This window comes from Myodes glareolus, chromosome 5 (genome assembly GCF_982192425.1).
Source record: "Myodes glareolus chromosome 5, mMyoGla1.1, whole genome shotgun sequence".
Classification (NCBI taxonomy): Eukaryota; Metazoa; Chordata; class Mammalia; order Rodentia; family Cricetidae; genus Myodes; species Myodes glareolus.
This window is the reverse complement of record NC_142030.1, coordinates 97,655,541-97,671,714: the sequence shown is the minus strand read 5'-3', so window position 1 is coordinate 97,671,714 and position 16,174 is coordinate 97,655,541. Positions and strand designations below refer to the sequence as shown.

General features: G+C 46.7%; 1 protein-coding gene across 1 annotated transcript in view; it reads right to left on the bottom strand.

Annotated features, from left to right (window-relative positions):
* Nckap5 (NCK associated protein 5) overlaps positions 1–15,265 on the bottom strand; it is a 912,731-nt gene extending 897,466 nt beyond the window's left edge. The window contains exon 1 of the mRNA XM_085688321.2: positions 14,837–15,265. The gene's annotated coding sequence lies outside the window, so the exon portion shown is untranslated. The remainder of the gene's footprint in view (positions 1–14,836) is intronic.
* Between the last annotated feature and the right edge of the window lie 909 nt (positions 15,266–16,174).

The following is a 16,174-nucleotide window of genomic DNA, read 5'->3' as shown; positions in this document are numbered from 1 at the left end:
ATACTAGTATTGGTAGAATGGATATAAAATTGCCAATTCGTGAACTCTTCAGAAGACATGTTTAAACTGTTTTACAAATATGGCATCAGGTTGTGGGGGGGGGTAGGTGGGTCCCTCCATTTCCAGATTTTCTCCAAGCGGCTGGATTTGAGTTTGGATATTAATGATCATGAATTTTCCAAGGCTTTGACATGTGACCTTCTTCCTGTTCAGATGCAACATATAGAAAGAGGACAGGAAAACACATCGAAGGGGAGTCTATAAGAACTCTGCTTCAGATCAACTGTAAAGCCAATCTGAGTTTCAGTCGCGGCTCATACTACTGAGATCTCTGGCCTTGCACAAGTCATTCAACTTTCTGAGCTTCGCTGCCAACTGTCTTCTGCAATATCTAAATCTATAATTTTTACCTGTATCTACACAAGGATCCAAGGAGAAGTACACAGAGCACCCAGCAAGCAAGAAACAGAAATGCAGTGGCCGTTTTTGTTTGTTGTTGGGATGGAGCCTGGCACACTGGAGGTCTACTAAAGGGATCCTGTTATCCCTACACATGTAGCAGGGATAGGAGCTTTGCTCAGCTGGTGGGATGCTTGCCCAGGATGCCTATAGCCTGGGATTCCATCTCCAGCACTGCATAAACCAGACATCATGGTGGACCGTAATCCTAGGCAGAAAGATCAGAAGGTCAAGATTATCCTCAGCTACTCAGTGAATGTGAGAGCAGCCTAGGTATATGAGACCTTGTCTCAAACAAAATAAACAGCTGTCAAGTCTGCAAGATGGAAAAGAGGATACTTTTCTAATGTGCTGGGTCTAGAGAGAAAACTTCCAAGACAGAGGTACAAGTCCTAAAATATGCAAAATGATCAAGTTCCACAGCTCTCTCCTTACACACATTTGAGTCAGAGTTTCCTCTTTCGGGCAGAGATAGCAAGCAAAGACCCTTGTCTTAATGAAGCAACGGCTTGTTATTAACTAACAATGCACCAAATATAGGATTCCCACCAACAGCCTGGACTCAAACACAGAAGGATCTCATTGAAAACGTCACAATCGGGGATGTCTTTTATTGTTCCTTGGATTAGGTCCTAAGAAAGATGTTCTCCTCTACCCCCACATCTCCCATCACCACCTCCGCTATCACAAAGCAACTCTGTCTTCCTAAACACAAGACAAGACATTGTGTCTCTTGTCATCTCCCTTCTCCACTCTCTCCATGTCCTACAGTAAGTAGGAAGAAGTCTGCTGCTCCCTAGGGGTGTGTGTGTGTGTGTGTGTGTGTGTGTGTGTGTGTGTGTGTGTGTGTATGTGTGTGTTGGGTAGGAGGAGGGGGTGGCTGGTTACACACATGAGTCACCCATTAACTACATTAGTTACCTTTGTCATTGCTGTGACGAAATAGCTGACAGAGCTGACAGATACAACTTAGGGCTTTTTTTCTGGCCCACAATTTGAGGGAACCGTCAATCACATGAGGAAAAGCAGAGTACGAGGCAGTCAGCCACATTGCCTTGATTATCAGGAAGCAGAGAGAGATGGATGCTGGTGCTCATTCCATTTTATTCAGTTCAGAACCCCAGCCCATGGGATGATATGGCCCCTATTGAAGGTGAGTCTTTTCAGCTCAGTTAACCAACCTGGAAACTCCTTCATAGACACACCCAGAGATTAGTGTATTACGGGATTCTAAATCAAGTTAAGCTGATACTCAGGATGAACTATCACACTAACACACTGTGTTGATCATTCATGGCTGGAGCAATGGCTCAGTGACTAAGAGAGGCTACTACTCTTGCAGAAAACTATTTTTGAGTTCCCAGCACCCACCCTGGGTATCTCTCAGCCACCTGTACTCCAGTTACAGGGAATTTGCTATCTTTTCTGAATCCGAGATGCATCTGTAAGCATATGGTGCACATATACCCTCTGACACCTGTGCACAAAACAAAAATTAATAATGAGAAGAAATTATTGGTCTAGAAGTGGGGCACACCTTTAATCCCAGCATCCAGGAGGCAGAGATAGGCAGATCTCTGGGTTCAAGGCCAGCCTGGTCTACAGAGTGACTTCCAGAACAGCTAGGACTATACAAAGAAACGCTGCCTTGAGGAAAAAAATAGTAGAAAGAGGAAGAGAAAAGGAGAGGAAGAGGAAATCAAGACAAACACAATGCATCTTTTCGCCAATCAAAGATGATGACAGTAGCCCCACAGCACCCCACCATTGCAAACAGTTGATAGTGTAGCAAAGCGTGCTCCTCCACATTCACTAACCAGCTATAGCCTTTCTCCTCCAACCCCTAAGGGAAATAGCATGGACTTTCCAGGTACATTTGGTAGGAATCTACACAGTTAGAAAATGCAAGAGAGTTTACAACCAGTGGATCCACAGATAAGAACTTAAACTCACCAAGACAAGATACATATGGAATATTTTCTCTGAATTTGACAAATGCAAATAAATTAGACATTGTTGATATACTTATTGCCTGTATATATTGTATATACTTGCTGTATAAAGTTTGATCAGGAGGGTAAAGCTAAAGCCACTGCCAGGCAGTGGTGGAACACACCTTTAATCCCAGGGTTTTGGAGACAGGGGCTCGTGGATTTCTGTGAGTTCAAGGCCACCCTGGGCTACACAAGATCAATACTGAAACAATTCAGGTGGTGGTGGCTCACATCTTTAATCCCCAGTACTAGAGGGAATATAAAATGGGAGGAGAGAGAGGCTTAGTCTGCTGAGTCTGCAGTCGCCCAGCCTTGGTAGAGGTAAGACTTCTCTAGTGGCTTGGCTGCTTTGCTTATCTTGTTGTTGGGTTGAACCCCTCCCCCAAAAGAACTGAAGGCAGGGCTCAACAAATTCGTGCTTTCTCTGTCTTTCTCTCTGTGTGATTTTAATTATGTAAACTAATCCTTTGTACGTGGCACCGTGCTAAAGAAGGATATTTTCATATCTTTCATCTTGCACGTTTTGCACATCACCACCCCTTCTCTACCTCCCCTCCCCCATTAGCCCCCTTCATTTCTCCAGACAGTTTGCTCCATTTCTCTATCTGTCTGGTATCCAGACCCTTTCTTCCGCTCTCAGATGGCCCCAGCCAGAACTCAGCATTAACGAAGAGCGATGCAGCAAGAGTCTTGCTGTGAGCAGCAACCTGGGTAAGCCAGGCAGAGAGCTAAGGCTGGCTGAAGGGAAGGCGCTCGACACGCTGGCTGAGTCACAGCTCAACTATTTGGGAGATTCCATCCATCGCCCCAGAGGTTAGCAACTCAGAAAAGACAACCAGTTCTGGCCTCTGGTGATAAACAAGGGAAAGAACCCAAAACTCCATGGGATCCTGATGGATAAGACAAGCCCCAAGAAAAGCTAATTTAAACAGTGGGGAAGCTGCAGACAAGGGCAGTGTTGACAGACATGGGGCAAGGCTAATGACATGACCAGGCTAGGCTGTGTCTTGCATAACTGAGTCCATCCCACTCTGCCAATCCCACCCTTTTTCTGAGTCATAATGCCAGAGGGAGCAAAGCCCCCCTCCCTCCTGGGGCATCCCCAATCCAGAAAAAGAAAAGCCACACTTCAGGTTTGAAATCAGCAAGGCAGAACCCACACATGGGAAGTAGAGAACCGATAACCATCCCCGGGGCACCTCGGGCAATCATGTGTAATTTAAAAACACGTATTGTATGTAAGCCTGTATTTAAGGCCCATCGGGAGCTGAAAAGTAGCTGCATATGAACCATGGCTTCTGAACACTGGAGATTTTAATCTCAGGAGACAGGTCATGTCGAACATTAAGAACACAGAAGATCAGATGAGGCCAATTTGGCTCTGACTCACGAATACAAAGCAAGCAATTAGAACGGTAGAGCAAAGGGTGAGCGTGCTGGCTGGGAGTAGGTGCCACCATCATCCACCCACCATGTGCCTTTCAGGGATTCCTCAATGGGCATGATGAGAAACATGGCACACAGCTCAGGCTTGGCCATACACTTCTGTTTATGGAACTGGACTTACCCAGAGACCTGGGGACAGTCAGGGTCATACCTGGTACCTACAAGCAGAACTCGGCAGTGGCTACCGTGCCCTGGTCTTCGATGACTTTACCCAAAAACAGAAGCTATCCACACCATTTCAGAGACTGGATTTTCTCCCAGAGAATGCTGTTTCTCCAGCCCTGGCTGATGGTAGGAGCTGCTTTGCTGTAAATACTTTCAAAGGCTAGGCTGCTGCCAGGAGATTCCACAGTTTCTGCTGTAAGTTTCTGCTGCACTCCTCTTAAAAACTAGGCAGAGTCTCTCAGCATAGACTCATTCTCAGAAAGGGTATACTTAAACAAAATGTATAAACTCCTCAAAAACTAAGTGCCCTTTGGGTGTGTATGTTTTCGTCTTACCATAACCGGCGTATGACAGGCCGCTCCTGGCCTTGGTGATGATGACAAGATGTGACGGATGCCTTTGCCTTCTTGTCTCTCCTACCAACTTTCATGTCTGTATGTGTGGTGTGTATGTGTGTGTGTGTGTATGTCTGTGTGCACACACGTGCACGCATGCACACGTCCATGCACCAAGGTGCATGTGTGGAAGTTGGAAGACAGCTCGCAGAAGTCATTGCAATCTTTCCACCATGTGGGCCCGGGGCTCAGGCTCAAATTTGGTGGCAAGTGTCTTTACCTGCTGAGCCACCTTACTGGACCTAATCTGTATTTTTGACTGCTGCTTACTCATTCATGAATAACAGATGAATGAATAAATGAATTGCCTGTATAAATCTAACTGGGGACTTAAATTCTTCTTATAACCTTTTTGTTTGCTTTATGATTTTCCTTTTGTTGTTGCTATCTTTTCTCTATGAAAGCACAGCAAAGACTCTGAATATCCCAGTGAAAGGATTGGATTCTATAAATTTATTTTTACTTCTCTTTCATAAGCCTTGTGGTATTTCCCAGTATTTCTAGGAATATCACTACTAACTTGCTGAACAAAAAATATACGCTTAAGTGCTATAAATCAAATATAGTTTATGAAAAGACTCGCCTCTGAAGTCAAGGTCCCTGAAGAATATGTCAGAACTTCAAGCAGACTAAACAGTGTGCCTGTATGTGCACATATACATCTTTGCATATGCAAGTACCTGCAGGTGTGAGTGTATACATGTGTCTGTGTTCATGTACACGTGCATGCGTATGCATGTTTACACACACATAAGAGCATATGCATATCTGTACCTCTTTGTATATGCATATATGCATGTGTACATGCACATGCATTAATGTATGTGTGCATGTGTGCTATTCAGCTTTTCCCTTGGCTGTGACCTTTCCTAAGCAAAGAGGGGAGAACACGTTTGTCAGTTTCAAAGCTTTGTGCACACTGCTGTTCGTCATGGAGATCTGCACCCTGGTGCACGGGCCTTTGAGCTCTTGGCACCTCCGTGTGGACTTCTCCGAGATGAAGAAAAGATGAGTGACTGTCTCACCAAGCCACTACCCATGCATCTACAGGCTTGCAAACATCCTAGTCTAGACAATAATTAAAGTCAGAAATGTAACTTAATTAAAACGTGGCTCTCTGGAGCCCTGGGGGCCATTCCTTGTGCTCACTGCAAGTACTGTTTACACAGACTGTTCTGGGGGTGTGCTTGGGGATATCCTGTTAGGCACACTCTCTTAAATTAAATGTGAGAAAAGGCCATGATGGGGTACAGCAGGCTTAGGGGGGTACCATGAAAAGGAAGAGGATGTTTTTCTGAACGCACATGCAACAAACACAGGTGTCAAGGATTACCACTGCAGGGTTGGGGGATGGCTCAGCAGGCAAAGTGTCTGTCATACCAGAGGGAGGAACTAAGTTTGGATGCTCAGAATCCTTGTGATAAGCTGGCATGGTAGTTTGGGTCGTTTCCCTTTGTCATCCAAACACTGGGTAGGCAGAGGCAAGCAGTTCCCTGGGACGTGCTGACAAGCCAGCATAGGCTTCTTAATCAGTGCCACCCCAGTGAGAGACCCTGTCTCGAAACACAAGAGAGGTGGAGCCTGAAGAATGACAATAAAGATTAACTTCTGTCATCTACATGTTCACACATATTCATACACAGGCACCTATGTGCTTACATAGATGAGTACAGATGTATGTGAGCACATATACACACACAAACACATACAAGCACACACAAATGCATATACACAAGCACACACAGGTGCATACACACACACACACACACACACACACACTTTCTCTCTCACACACAGATGCACACTTTCTGTCTCTCTGTCTGTCTGTCTGTCTCTCTCTCTCTCTCTCTCTCACACACACACACACACACAAGCATCACTGCCCTGTAACTGGGGTATCAAGGGAACGGAAACTGAATTTGCTCTGTTAAGCCCAGAATAAGCCCTTAGAGCAAACAGACACCAGGAACCACAAACCAGCAGTTTGGATAGCTCAGTTGGCATTTCCATACAGGTTTTGTCTCTTTACAAAATATTCTATCACTTTTTTTTCACAGAGATAACAATTTGGATGTGCAGATTTTACCTACAACTACAACTTCTGGATTCTCCTGAATAACTTTTAAAAGTTTTAAAATGCAGACTCAATTTATTTTTAACAGTTATGATGCTGATACCAGAGCAGATTGATGCTGCATCTGGACTGCCTCCTGCTGACCCTCCCCCACCCCCCCCACCCCCCCACCTCATCCTGCTGACCTCCCCCACTCACCTCATCCAGATCAACTCCCTCCTGCTGACCCTCCCCCCTCACCTCATCCAGATCAACCCTCTCCTGCTGACACCCTCCCCCCCCACACCCAGATCACCCCCTGCCATGCTGCCACCAAGGATCAGTGGCAGTTCTGATTATCACAGGACCGATTTTTTTTTTCTCTCTTCTGGGAGCTAGGACCCCCATGAACTTTGCAGCTGTATTTGTGTTCTAGGCCTTCCTTCCTTTCCTCTCTTTCTTCCTCCTCCAAGCAGCACCTCCTGCCTGGCCGTAGCCCGCAGTGTCTCCACTGGCATCTTTCCTTTTTGTGTCTCAGTGTGTACACGTGTGCATTGGTATGTTCATGTGAGCAGGTGTGCATACATGTGTACGAGCGTACAGGTGCAGGCCAGAAGAGTACCTCTTGTGTCCACCTTGTCTGTTGAGACAGGCTTTCCCATGTAGCAGGCTAGGCTGATTGTCCAGAGAGTTCTTGGAAGCCTCCTGTCTCCACCTCCCCAGCCCTGGGATTGCAAGTGCACACCACAACCAGCTAGGGCACCTCCCTGGCCCTGAGTCCTCCTTTAGACTGTGCCACTGGCCTCATTAGAGATGGAGCAGGATTGAATCACAGCACGGCCTTATAGGCAGAACAGAATGGCGTGGAAGAATAAGACGACTGGACACAGAGTCAGTCAACCGAGAGTCAAAACCCACGGAGGCCATCTGGACAGTCAGGGTTCGGAACCTCTGGACACAGAGTCAATCAACCAAGAGTCAAACTTACTGGGATCATCTGGACAGTGAGGATTCAGACTCTTGCCCCTCACCCTTCTCTGAGGTCTAATCACTATAGAAGGTCTTGGTCAATATGTCAGTGGAGAAGATCTCAGTCCATATGTAAATACAAAGCCTTGTTGAGCTTCTCCCTTCTCTCTCTGCCTCCTATGCAGGACAGTTGTCCCAGCCAGAGAAGCCAGAAGTTTTAAGAAGGTGACCTACAAAGCTCGCAGAAAAACTAAATCAGCTAAACTTTTTATTTTACTAAATTACTAGATTGCCTGACTTAGGAAAACTACCATTCCAAATTTTCTCCACTCTCCTTGAAAAAGTAAACAAACAGTATAGCAATGTATATGTAATATATGATGCTTTCACCATCCACCCAGCAAAGAGAGAGTAGGAAAAGTCCCATTATAAACCTACCTTAGTGATATAATCACCATTGCTCAGTTTAATGGAAGTCATGCAATGTGGAATTTCAACCAAATAGAATCCAAAGACTTGGAGACTTTAACCTAGAATCTAGCACAAGGATGGAGGTGAGACGGGTGTTCTAGAATCTAGGGTGCCTGCCAGACATTTAATCATTTAAAATTGGATTCCCTCCCACCCCTTCTAGAACCTGACCTACAGACTCACACATTCTTGGCCAGTATCAGCAGGGTCATCAGGAGTCAACAGTGCCCTGTTCTGCCACTTGAGCCCACATGATCAGGCTGCGCCTTGCTTAGGTATGAAGTAGATTAACGTCACTAGACTGGAAACTACACAGGAGGTCTCAGATGGCTTGCCAACATCCGGAACAATAAATTACAAGTGGGGTTAAACTGAAGGTTAAGAACTTAGTCTCCCAGGTTTGGAAGGTCAAGGGATTAAATCTAACTCCGCACACTTAGACAAGCTATTGGGCCAGGAAGACTCTACTTCCTTTTATTAAATACTAATGCTTACTCCACCCATGATCTTGTGTAGATTAAATAGTATATGTGTATAGCATGTGGTATAGTGCAGGACTTTACAATGAGCCCCCAGAAAGTGCTGACATCACCTTGCACCCCAAGTAGCCTACCATGAGTAGGCTGAGTAACAGCACCAACATTGGTAGATTTCAACTTGGAAGGCCAAGGTATGTCTCCCAGATGAGTCTTCTGGCTATCTGAGACCATCTCCTACCAGAGACTTTTCTCAGGCTGAATGGTATATACAAATCTTTTTGTATAAAACCTTTTGTGAATTACAGACCTCTGTGGGGCATGATATCCACCAGTGCATGCATCCGCAGTAATAGAGTCCTCCTTGCATGCCCTGGCTTCATACTTTAGGCCTGAAGAGGCAAGTCCTTTAGCATTCCTTCATAGATGCGGGAGAGGCTCATGAGGACCTCGCTCTCCCTGAGGCAGCTAACAGTTACTGGGGACAGGGGTGGGGGCAGTCATATTCCTCAGTGGTGTAAACCACTGATAAATCTTCCTTGCTGAAGGAAATAACCCATACCCATGGTCATGCGGGCAACTCTAATTCACTGAACTGGGTCATGAATGTGGGAGGGAACTCTTCGGAGGAGATTTAATGGAGAGGAATGGAGAAGAGAGAATGCTGCTGCTCCATCCAGTCCCAGGAGTTGAAGATACTGAGTCATGTATTGCCCGATTGCTTGTGGACTAAATTCTACATCGATACACATTGTACCCAGGAGACCACAGCAGCATTAGCGCCTCAAGAGGCTAGTGCATGAATTTAATTGGATATTAGGGGGTTAATGCCAAAAAATCAAAAAAGCAGAGCAGCCAGTCACTAGAGTTTTACTACTACCACAGACTGAAGGCGCAGTTCTGTCTTTCTGAATCCTCAGACTGAAGGTTCTGAGTTCCTGTCTGCCCCCCCACACCTTTTATTCCTCTTTCCACCCAGCCATATCACTCCTGTCTCCACCTCTCTAGTGCTGGGATTAAAGGTGTGTGCCATCACTGCATGGCCTCTATGGCTAACTAGCGGGGCTCACTCCACACTCTGATCTTCGGGCAAGTTGTGTTAGGGCACAAACAAAATCTCACCCCAGGAGGCAGGGTCCTCAGAGCCATGCAGCTTTCTGTCTTTATAACAGAGCAGCAGAGGAAAGTAACTAAGAGAAGTTTATTTATCTGACAGCTGTGGGGATCACAGTGTGGTGCCTTAGCTGCTCGGCCTCACGGCAAGGACTCCTGAGCAGACGTCCTTGCCCTGCTGGAGGAGAGCACAGCAGACGCAGAGCTCCGGAGCTAGCTGCGGTGGCATCCGCGGTGCTGACACAGGCCCACTGGTAGATCCTATCACACGGTTCCCAGGCCTGGCCTTGGAATTCTGCCCAGCGCCCAGCTCTTTCTGTGAGCCTTTATACGCCACCTAAAACCAGTGAGAAAAATCTTGCCTTCTACTTAAGCCCAACGGTATTGTGGTGTCCATTACTGCATCAGACGGACAGAAAGGTGGGCTGAGAAGATAGGGAAGTAGCAAAGGAAGCGGTAACAAGGGGAGCATTGATAATGACTGTACAGTGGGGGAAACTAATGCGAGGACCAACAAGCTGGCTCGGTGGATGAAGGGGCTTGCTGCCAAGCCTGACAACCCGAGTTCAATCCCTGGAACCTACGTGGTTGAAGGAAAGAACTGGCTCCCATATAGTCTCCTCTAACCTCCACACATCGGCCGTGGAACAATCGATCCCCCATAAATACACATACAAGATAAAACATTTAAAATCTTAAAAGAGAAAATCTGAGATGAGGGGAAAACTTTGAGATGAAGTGGCCAAAAGACCTAACTGGTACTATAAATATGTATCTATGTGTGTGTGTGCACTTGTATGTCTAAGTGTGTATACTTGTATGTATTTATATGTGCTTGTGTGTATGTAGGTCTGTATTTGACTACATGTACCCATGCATGTGGAGACCAGAGGGTAGCCTTGGCTGTTATTAATAAGATGCCATCTACCCTGTATTTTTGGAACAGAGTCTCCCAGTTGCCTGGAACTCTCCAGGTAGGCTATGCTGACAGGCCAGCGAGCCCTAGAGATCTGCCTGGCTCCATGCCCCTGGCACTGGAATTGGAAGATTACAACACCAGTTCCAGCTGTTTGTTTTCTGTGTTGGTTCAGGAATCTGCACTCCGATTCTCATGATTGCAAGGGAAGCACTTAGGTGATTCCAGCCCCTATGAAGTCAAGTTCAACAGAAATACAGACAAAAGGAAGAGTTAAGTAAAGAATTCCACAAAGAGAAGTCCAAGAGCAAACACCAATGGCTAAGGCCCCAAAGCAGAGAAAAAGTTGCTGGATGTATTTTTGGGTGCATAGAAGAGCATGGTTTGGAACACTGGCAGCAGAGCATTGAACAGGCCTAGAGTTGCTCTAAGCTGGCACACAGGTCTATACCAATCTGTGTACAACTTGCTGTTGGCCACTAGATCCTGCAAAAACTAAGAACAAAAATTCCCAGACCAGGGAGAGGGTTCACAGGGTAAAGAGCTTGCCTCCCAAGTGTGAGGACATCAGCACTGCTCCCTACAACTCTTCCATTGCTCTGATAAAACAAGCCAGGGAAGGAAGGCTAACCGTTTCAGAGGGGATTCAGTCCATCGTGACTGGAAAGGCAAGGCAGTAGTAGCCCAAGGCCAGCAGGACAGGAGGCAGAGACATCAGCTTCATCCACACACGGGATGTAAAGAGAACAGGAAGTGGGACCAGACTACAGTACTTCAAAGTCACACACACACACACACACACACACACACACACACACACACACACACTGTGATATATTTTCCCCAGTAGCCTCCATTTCCTAAAGGCTCTGTAACCTTAGCGAACAGCTTCACCAACTGAGACTCAGTGTTTAAACTTGTGAGTCTATGGGGGACATTTCATTTTGAAATCACAGCACTGTGTGAAAATCCAGGTACAGGGACACAGCATGTGCCTATAACCCCGGTGACAGTAAGAGATAGGCAGATCCCTGGAAGGTCCCCATAGTAACAACGTTCCAGGCCAATGAGCAATCCTGTCTCAAACTGAAAAAGTCAAAGTGTCAAGAAACAACATCCAAGATTTAGTCCCTGTAACTTTTCACACGTGCACTGAACACACACACACACACATACACACACACACACACACAGAGAGAGAGAGAGACAGAGACAGAGACAGAGAGACAGAGAGAGACAGAGAGAGAGTACTCAGATTTCACAGCAGTTCCACAGCACCATAACTGAAGCAATATCTGAATCACATTTTATAAAATGACCCACCCATGACAGAATAGAAATTCAAACCAAGACTAGTCCTAGGGCGCAGGTAGCTCAAGATGCCTTATTCTCTATGCCTAGCCTCTCTGTTTCTGCAGATAGTGCGTATTCTCGTCTCTGGGTGGCCACCATGACTCCACTCTGCTGGAACAGTTTAGTGGCAACCACAGACAGTAAGTCAACAAACAGGTATGGCTGTCTTCCAATAAAACTTTATCTGCACAAACACACGGTGGGCAGGTCCTGGCCTGATTCGTAGCTGGTCAGCCCCTGTATTAAGCCACAAGGAGAAGACAGGACTTGACCTAAAGAAAATAAAACCACCTGCCTGATGGCAGCGGTAACGTTCCTCCATCCTCCTCATCACTGCCCAAGTACATTGCTAACGTCTTTGTGTCTTGGTCCCTGCTTCAGAAAGGCAGTTGGAGCTCCTCCCAGCTCCTGGTCAGGGCTTTCATAACAATCTCGGCAGAAGTCCCTGCTTGGGGAGAATATGTGTCTGTGGCATGTACAGCCATAAATGGGACTTCTATACAACATACTCCACCCAAAGCTTCAGGGACCATCGAGGAAGAAGGAGTGGAAAGACTTTCAGAGCCAGAGATCAGGGTGGACCACACCAGAACTGTCTTCTGGACACGACAGAACAGCTGCATTCATTGATTTACAACAGATGTGTTTACCTGCACAGGACCCGTACAAGATCAAGCCAACTACCATGCCAACATGGACGGAGGAAGAACTCAGGGGCCCCACTCCTAACTGAGGAGCTAACGGCAGATAATGGCTTCTGAGGGAGGAAGAATTGTTTCTTGTTGTTGTCGTTGTTCATTCGCTTTTAAGGTGTGGCCCCTGGGAAGTCAAGTGTGCTCCAGTGGTCAGCCCCACTCCCGTGAGTAGATGGGCAGTTCAAACTGAATCTGGTGGGCTACTTGTTTTAAAAGCAAGGAGAAGAAGGAGTGAGCTGGAAGCTGGACCAGTGCTCCACTGGCTAAGAGCACCTGCTGCTTTTGAAGAAGACTCAGGTTTAATGGCCATCACCCGTACAGTGGCTGACAGCCATCCAAAACTCCAGTTTCAGGAATCGCATGCCTTCTTCTGACCTTTGTGGGCACCAGGCATATAGGTCGTGCAGAAACTGCATTCAGGCAAAACAGCTCTGTGCATAAAAATCTCTTTTTAAAAAGCAGGTATATGTTTGGGAAGAGAGACAGGAAGCAGGGGGATCTGAGAGACGTTCAGAAGAGGGAGCAGGACTGAATATGTTCAAAGCACACCGCACAACTGTATGCATTAATACAGGTATTACTCCTTTTAAAGAACTGGCTGCTTTATAGCATATGGCTAAAAGCACAATCAGTCAGGAATATGACTTTTACCCCATCATCTAGGAGCAAACCTTGTACCCCTCATTCTGCTCTGGCTTGGTGAGTAACTCAGAGCCTGAAGAGGCCAGCCGTTCACTCTCTGGACCTGCCAACCAAACCTAGGCTCCACTAATTCTGCATGTCACCTTGCCACTCCATCGCCCAAGGCCTACCATCCCATTATTCATCCCAAAGTTGCATTTGGGTCCAAATGGACCTCTGCCTCTCCGTTTGGGGTCTGAAATCATTGCACGGGGCAGGCACGGGTCGTGCACATAGCCTTGTTTCTCCTCCGGGCTCTGGCACTGCCACAGGGAGGGAAGCCATCTGTGTTCATGAATATCCATTCACACAGCACCTACTTCATCAAGACAGCTCCATGTGCACAGATAGCAAAGCGACTCTTCTTCTGGCTCCCAGAGCACAGAGTCCTGTGCCTATGAGAGGACCGACTCTCGCCAGCAAGTCCATTCAATGGACAGAGAGCTGAGTCAGGTTTTTCCTGAAAATCTCTTCTATTCAATATTTCTTTCACTGACTCATGCCACTCTTAGTGGGGAAAACGTCGCTGTTGTACGATCCTTTAAAACACCCCTCCCGGGCCAACCGCCGTTTATCTTGGCAGCAGGTAGCTAAAAAAAAAAAATTGGAAAGTCTCTGCTTGGCATGGTCTCTGAGCTACTGGCACGTTGGAGATTAATAAAGCACATTTAACAGCGCTCAGGACGCTGCAACACGATCCCTCACCGTGAAATGTGCAAGATTCTTTGTTCCCAGTGAACAAAGTTAAAGCCAGAATGGGCCAAGTGTGATAAGTGGGGATAGGAAACAGTCAAGAAGCTCCAACATCTTTCCTCTGGCAACTGGTGGGTAAGAATTGATGCCTAGTGCTCGACTATACATCTGCTCAGTGTTCTCTGGTGGGCAGGGGCAGGGAACCCCTGAGCTAGAGACTGATGGGGCAAACAGCCATGCCAAGATATCTGTGTTTCCTTGAAGTACAAGAAAATAGTGAATTGAAGGACAGTCCCATTAAGAAATATCTCTGAAGAAAATCAGGATTCACCAAGACATTTCCCAACGTTTTGGCTCTTGCTTAGAAAAGCAAAATGCTTAGGCTTGATTGAATATTAACCTAGGAGGACAACCAACCTCCAAATCAACCTTGCTTGACTGTACAGGTGTGGTACCGCGTTCAAACACTCACAGAACTCAGGCGTGTTTGTTAAGCAAGCCAGGGATCAAAAACTCCTACAGGAAGATCCGAGAACCCCCAAGAGCCCTCCTGGATAGCACTAGGACTTTGGATGGAGCCAAAGGAATGGGGACTAAAAATCAAACAGCCATTAGACAGGCAATTACAGGTTCCAAGGAGGAAGCCGTTCACTGCCGAGCTCCACACACCTGGATTCTTGCAAAGCAAGCCCAGGAAGAAAGTAACAAGGAGCCACACCTCCCAGAGGCACCATGGTGAGCGCCAGCACAGCCTCCACGTGCTGGCGGATGCCCGAATCCATTCACACTACTACACCAATTGACTCCTCAGAGTCCTCCAGAGAAAGCGCGGAAGCCTGCAAATCCGCACTCCAGACCTTTGCTCTGCTCCTCCTGAGCACAGTGACCTTGATTCCCTACCCCAACATCCACCCGCAGTGGGACAGAAAGCAAAGCAAAGAAAAATTCTGTGCTTACCTAAAAGGCATAGCAGACAGGCCAGCTGGATGCTCTGCCACCTTTAACCGGCTCGAGAGTGTTCTGTCTCACTCCATCCAAAGTCCTAGTGCTATCCAGGAGGGCTCTTGGGGGTTCTCGGATCTTCCTGTAGGAGTTTTTGATCCCTGGCTTGCTTAACAAACACGCCTGTGTTCTGTGGGTGTTTGAATGCAGTACCACACTGGGCACCCAGCCAACACTCAGCTTCCACAGGCAATGAGAGCAAAACTCACACCCTCCCAAGCAGGCTTCCCTCCTTGGTTTCTTTTAAGGTGGGGATCCAGGTGTCATCTCTGGTTGGAGGCTAGCGTCAAAGGCAGCTCCCCTTCCTGACTTCTCTTCTGCCTTGTGGGAGCCCCAAAGTTTGTTTTTCTATCTCACTGCCCCGAAGTTCTCCTCCCGATCGGGATCGCCCGGCTTGCCTTTCCCCCAGCTGCACTTTAAATGGATTTTAATTGGCTGGAATGTCGAAAGAATCTATTTGGCAGTCGTTTACATGGGAAGCACGCCCAGGGCAGCTGAAAAGAGGCCCCAGAAGCGGACCATTACTTCATCAAAAGCGGCAGTTAGAATAGCACTGACTCCTACATAACTACAAGGAACGGAGTTCTATAGGCAAGCTGGAATAATTAATAATTTGTGGAGAAAATTCTTCATTCATCTAAAGAAGCCAAAATGAGGGGGGAAATCCCTCCAGGTAGGAGAGTTCTTTCTGAAAGGGTGATTTATTGCGGCCCCTGTTCCGCTCTCCACAAACATTGATTTTGTATAGCCTTACAGAGGCAGCATATGCATAATTTGGTTTGCCTGAAAAGTTAATTCAAGTAATTTTCATTTTCAAAGAGCCCCTGAGATCCGTGGTACTATTTCATCCTTATACATTAGCCATATGCTACAATAAATATTGTCCATGAGTAATATGCATTTGCTCGTTGTCTTTGTCTCTTGGCTGGTTGGTTGGTTTGTGGCCTCTCTGCTAGATCCAGCTTCAAATAAATTCACTGTGAGTCAAAACAGATAATCATCATCGCATAGAATTTACAAGCCTGATTAGAATTTAAAACATTAAAGGGGGGGCTGGGAGATGGCTCAGTGGATAAGAACACTTCCTGGGCAAGTGTGAGGACCTGAGTTCAAATCCTCAGAACCCACAAAAAAGCTAGGTGTGATTGAATATACCTCTGATCTCAGCAGGAGGTGTCTGGAACTTGCTGGCTTCAAGCCTAGCTCTAGGATCAGTGAGAGACCCTGTCACACAAGAATGAGGCAGAGAGGGATATAGGAGTACTCTCAGCTTCCTTCTCTGGCCTCTACATA